This window comes from Bufo bufo, chromosome 3, assembly GCF_905171765.1.
Source record: "Bufo bufo chromosome 3, aBufBuf1.1, whole genome shotgun sequence".
Lineage (NCBI taxonomy): Eukaryota > Metazoa > Chordata > Amphibia > Anura > Bufonidae > Bufo > Bufo bufo.
The window spans coordinates 2,847,454-2,853,902 of record NC_053391.1 but is presented as its reverse complement, the minus strand read 5'-3'; positions in this window follow the sequence as shown (position 1 = coordinate 2,853,902).

Sequence of the window (6,449 nt, the reverse complement as noted above, 5' to 3'; positions counted from 1 at the left end):
CGTTGCTCAACCTATAAACTGGAAAAATTTGTGCAGAAACATTATGCAAATATCAGTGCAATCAATATTATCATTATACGCTCAAATATGACTTGAGTCCTCTTTATTGAAGTGCTTGACTGTGGACAGGAACAATAAGAGTTAATTGTAATCCAATGGAACAATAAAGTTAATTGTAATCCACACAAGGTAGTGGGTAATTTCCACAATGGGTAGTTTTCCTCGAAGGAAAGTCTGGAAAACATCCTCCTGGGTCCCATATTTGAGGACGCAAAAGTTCTTTCTTAACCTGGGTGCTCTCGGCAGCTGTAACTCCAGCAGAAACTTCATCTGCAATCTCCTGGTGGCTTTTTGTGGCAGAACCTGGAACTGCAGGATCACCTTTCTCTGGAGAATCCTCTGTAAGCCTTGGCTTTTTCCTTGTAGGTGACAGGTTCTCTGGACAGCAATAAAGGACGGACCCTTGGTCTTTCATAGCAAGAGGCTCCGGATTCGGTGCTGGCTCTGATAGTCATATCAGGTGTGCTGTCTTCAGCAGGCGGCTGAGAAGAAGACTGGGAGGCTTCATCACTAAACATCCTCTGTATTTTTTACCGTGAACGTCCATGGGATCCCTTTATGATGGTAAAAGCATTTGTCGTGATGCAATGGAAAGCACCTGCAGGCTTTCCATTGGGCAAGGTCATCCTGCCAGGTGAGCTCTTCATCGCCGCAGGAACTGTTGAGGAACACAAGAGGGCGCTCCTGCATCTTGTAACTCAGGCTGGCCTCTGTGATGGAGCTACACTGACCTCTTGTGGCGGTTCCTGGTACTGTCTGGGTAGTGAGGCTGGTCAAAGCTGCGGTGTGCTGCTGTACATCGGGAACTCCTGGCTGTAGTGGCTCTGGCAAAGGTATCGCCAATGATGACGATGACAGGAAAGGAGCGCTCTCTCTGGGCAGTGCAGCGGCAACCGGCGTGATGAGGGAAAGTCATTACTAGGTTATTTATTTGCCCCACCTGTAGAGTTAAGGCAGCAGGGAGTTCAGGGATCACCATGGGGACCTCCGGGTTCAAGCGTCCCACTCTGGCGGTATTGGTTCTGGGCAAAGCAAGCCGAGGCCTGTTTGGGGTATCGGGACCCTCAGGGCAGGTACGGACCGGGCCTGGGCCTCAGGGAGCGCGTCTACTCCTACCTGATGTCGCGGCCGGTTCCAGTGCCTCCTGGTGGTCATTGCGGGCTTCAGGTGCCGTCTGCGGTGCAGGCTTGTCCAAAGCCTGGGCTACTGTGTCAGCGGCATCCTCCGCGGGAGCAGGCTCAGCATTGGCGGCCATCTTGGTTTCCGTCATGGTGCATGCAGGAGGTGAGGGTGGAGCCCAGAGGGAGGAGTCTGCACTCCCTTGGCTCACAATGTAAAGTTTGTGGTGGGCGGTCTTTAGTTTTCCCGCTTCTAGGGGGGCGTATTCGGCATCTTCGCGCTCTTGAGAGGGCGTTCCTGAATTTTCCCGCTTCTGGGCATGAAGAAGAAGCGCCATTTTACGAATATGGTGAATTAACCCTTGGACTGCTGCAGCGCACGTTTAGCGCTTTCTGGCGTAGCAATAAAGCAATATAGTCACTTTTCAGGGTTTTGTACAATTCTCAGATCTTGTAGTACTGTGATCCAGTTAAACACACAATTGGATCCGGTCGTATGGTCGCGCATGAAGAACAGACAGACAGACATAGGAAAAGACAGAAAGCATTTTACTGCAGCGCATGGGGGTGAACGTCCATGGGATCCCTTTAAGATGGTAAAAGCGTTTGTCGTGATGCAAGTTGCGGTGAAGCAACAAGGGCACAGGGCCCCTTTTAGTGATGGTGGTTGGTACCTAGGGTATTAATTCCAGAGTGGTGTAGGGTGGCCTAATGTCTCTTAATGGTGTTGCACTATTCACGGTGCTCCTATCTGGATATGCTGGAACCCCAAGCGTGGCCGTCCGCTGCAGTGAAAGGGGTAGTTGAATGGTGGGATGAAGAGTCCAGACTTGGTATAACGTTGAACTACAGCTTAACTTGAATAAACTTTCATCAGGAAACAATCTTCTGACTTTGTCTTGGTTACTAGCAGGCTTTGGCATTAATTCTGGCAGGCAAACACTCAGCTCTGCTACATCAGTTGCTCTCTGGCTCTGCTGTGCTGACAGGATTAAATAGGAACTTTGTCCTTTCTGCTGTACTTTATTTTCTGTAGTCTGGTCTGTCTCTGTCTTTATCCAGGGAACTTTCTCCTTGGCTTCAGAGGCATAAGGCTTCTGCCTCTAGGTCCAGCAGAGCTGAAGGTGCTCTGCTGGTTGGAACACAGCCTTCCCCTCGAAGGGGGTAAGATAAACTCACCACTGACCTTCACTAAGTGAATAAACTCCATCCTAGAGGGAGAGAAGAGAATGGAAAGAGGGGTACCATTCTAGGTAAACTAGCTCTGCCATTGTTGCCGCCATCTGCTGGTGAACCAGGCACATTACACATAAACAGTTACAAAATCAGAAATAGCAATACACATTTTGCAGGATCTGGAAATCAATACACATGATAACATTATATTAACCATAGGAGATAGTGAGGAGGCGTAAAAGGTGGTAATGCACCAGTGGGGCATTACATTACCTCTACAGTATTCTTTCCCAGATAGTAAGTGTTTTGTGTACCAAGTTTAGTAGAAATTGATTGATGAGTTTTTGAGTGATCACGGAACATGCAAAAATATATACGTCCTTCTTTATATATATATATAGAAGAAATAAGATACATATATATATCTACAGCATATACACCTGTATACAGCATCAGTTCTTCTAGGTAGATATATATATATAACTAGCAGAAGGACCTGGCTTTGCATGGGTATTTTTCATCTATTTCATTTAACCCCTTCACAGTGTTAATGCTGCAATTCTCATTTTGGCCACCAGATGGCAGGCCAGGATAACAAATGAGCAATAGTGAGTTTCAATGGCACTTTAAAAATCCCTGATAGCACAAAATTTTTAATTAAAAAACAAAATTCATAGGCTAATATATGAGCCACAATATTATCATAAAAACTATAAAAATATTTTTTTAAATATATAAAAATTATTTTTTAAATATATAAAAAAATTTTTAAATATATAAAAATATATAAAAAGTACGGCAGTGGGAAATCTCACGAGACAACAATGGGATCTCGGAGCCAGTAGCGGAGAAGCACGGCAGCGGGAAATCTCACGAGACAACAATGGGATCTCGGAGCCAGTAGCGGAGAAGCATGGCAGCGGGAAATCTCACGAGACAACAATGGGATCTCGGAGCCAGTAGCCGAGAAGCACGTCAGCGGGAAATCTCACGAGACAACAATGGGATCTCGGAGCCAGTAGCCGAGAAGCACGTCAGCGGGAAATCTCACGAGACAACAACGGGATCTCGGAGCCAGTAGTGGAGACGCACGGCAGCGGGAAATCTCACGAGACAACAACGGGATCTCGGAGCCAGTAGCGGAGACGCACGGCAGCGGGAAATCTCACGAGACAACAACGGGATCTCGGAGCCAGTAGCCGAGAAGCACGGCAGCGGGAAATCTCACGAGACAACAATGGGATCTCGGAGCCAGTAGCGGAGAAGCACGGCAGCGGGAAATCTCACGAGACAACAATGGGATCTCGGAGCCAGTAGCCGAGAAGCACGGCAGTGGGAAATCTCACGAGACAACAATGGGATCTCGGAGCCAGTAGCGGAGAAGCACGGCAGCGGGAAATCTCACGAGACAACAACGGGATCTCGGAGCCAGTAGCGGAGACGCACGGCAGCGGGAAATCTCACGAGACAACAATGGGATCTCGGAGCCAGTAGCGGAGACGCACGGCAGCGGGAAATCTCACGAGACAACAATGGGATCTCGGAGCCAGTAGCGGAGAAGCATGGCAGCGGGAAATCTCACGAGACAACAATGGGATCTCGGAGCCAGTAGCCGAGAAGCACGTCAGCGGGAAATCTCACGAGACAACAATGGGATCTCGGAGCCAGTAGCCGAGAAGCACGTCAGCGGGAAATCTCACGAGACAACAACGGGATCTCGGAGCCAGTAGTGGAGACGCACGGCAGCGGGAAATCTCACGAGACAACAACGGGATCTCGGAGCCAGTAGCGGAGACGCACGGCAGCGGGAAATCTCACGAGACAACAACGGGATCTCGGAGCCAGTAGCCGAGAAGCACGGCAGCGGGAAATCTCACGAGACAACAATGGGATCTCGGAGCCAGTAGCGGAGAAGCACGGCAGCGGGAAATCTCAGGAGACAACAATGGGATCTCGGAGCCAGTAGCGGAGACGCACGGCAGCGGGAAATCTCACGAGACAACAACGGGATCTCGGAGCCAGTAGCCGAGAAGCACGGCAGCGGGAAATCTCACGAGACAACAATGGGATCTCGGAGCCAGTAGCGGAGAATCACGGCAGCGGGAAATCTCACGAGACAACAATGGGATCTCGGAGCCAGTAGTGGAGACGCACGGCAGCGGGAAATCTCACTAGACAATAACGGGATCTCGGAGGTAAGAGCGTAGTAGCTGCTACACATGTGGGACGCCACGATGCATGTGCTGATACCCAGAGAAACCCCATCAAAAGTGAGTACCGCTTAAAGTTTGTGGAGGTTAAAGAACGGAGATTTTTGGGGTCATATTCTCAAAATCAGAATAGACGATATTAAATCCGCTTTGGATATTCTGCAATTACTCCCAACATATGATCACAAACTGTTGTCAATTGATCCTATTTGGATGAACATTATAACAGTGGGCATATACAATCATCTATAATACGGCCGACAATGTAATCTATGTGGGACCACATATGGTTGTTGTTTGCACTTATGGACAAATAATTTTAACGATATTACAACTGCATTGTTTTAGTACAATATCGTTTTAGTACAGCAACGGCCGTGACCTTGGATTTTCCGGATTTTACTGGAACGTGTGTGAATTGTTTACATTGATTTTAATTATTATTGTTTTATTATTTTAATTCAATAAAAGTGCTTCCAGCGTGAATGACAGATAGTGAGTGCTGATCGTTCATTATTACTACATTCTTCTACACATGATTGGAGGTGTCATTTCGATTTGAGCACCTACCATTTTTTCCTGGGTCAGTTGTGCCACCCTATCATATATCCATTGTTGTAATCAAAACAGCCATTTTTGGCCAAAAACTTTAATTGCGGCCTAGTCTGGATCAGGGCATGTGAGATACATCCTTTACACACTGTGGTAATATTTAGTAATTTGAAAAACACCCATTTTGGGCACAAATCTTTAATTGCGGCCTAGTCTGCATCTGTACGTGTGAGATACACCCTTTAGATACTGTGATTATATTCTTCTATTAATAAAACACCCTTTTTGGGCAAAAAACACAATTTTACAGCCCTTGCAGCATCAGCACGTGTCAAATTCAAGGGTTATATACAGATGTCATATTCAGTTATTAAACAAAATCCTGTTTTGGGCAAAAAAGTAAATTTTTCAGCCTTTGCTGCATATGTCATTATGAGATACACATTTTAAATACAGGGCTTCTATTCAGTGATTTGAAATACAGCCTTTTGGGGCAAACAAATCTTTAATTGAGGCCTAGTCTGGATCAGGGCATGTGAGATACACCCTGTACATACTGTCGTTCTATTCTACTATTAATTAAACACCCATTTAGGGCAAGATCCTAAATTTGAGAAATATGAGGAGAGCGTCAAATAAGGGACGTGGCCCCGGTCGTGGTGCCGCTGGTGGAGCTCCTGTTGCAGGGAGAGGACGTGGTCGATCTGTGCCAGCTACACGCACTAGTGAAACCCCTTCCTCAGGTGCGAGTAGGCGACAGAACCTGCAGCGGTATTTGGTCGGGGCTAATGCAGCTCTACGAATGGTGAGGCCTGAACAAGTACAGGAGATAGTAGATTGGGTGGCTGACAGTGGCTCCAGTTCCTTCACATTGTCTCCCACCCAGTCCCCTGCTGAAAGACCACAGTTGGCACCTGCAGCCGATGTCCATCAGTCTTTCACCTCACCCCCTTGCACATCAGCCAAGCAGTCTGAGCCCCAAGTCATGCAGCAGTCTCTTCTGCTTTTTGATGACTCTGTTAGCAGGGTTTCCCAGGGCCATCCACCTAGCCCTGCCCCAGAAGTGGAAGAGATTGAGTGCACCGATGCCCAACCACTTATCTTTCAAGATGAGTACATGGGAGGACCATCGCAGCACTTCTCGGATGATGACGAAACACAGGTGCCAACTGCTGGGGCTTTCAAAAGTGTGCAGACCGACAAGGAGGGCAGGTGTGAAGACTGGGTGGAAGATGATGTGGAGGACGATGAGGTCCTCGACCCCACATGGAATCAAGGTCATGTGAGTGACCTATGTAGTTCGAGGGAGAGGCGGTAGTCGCACAGAGCCACC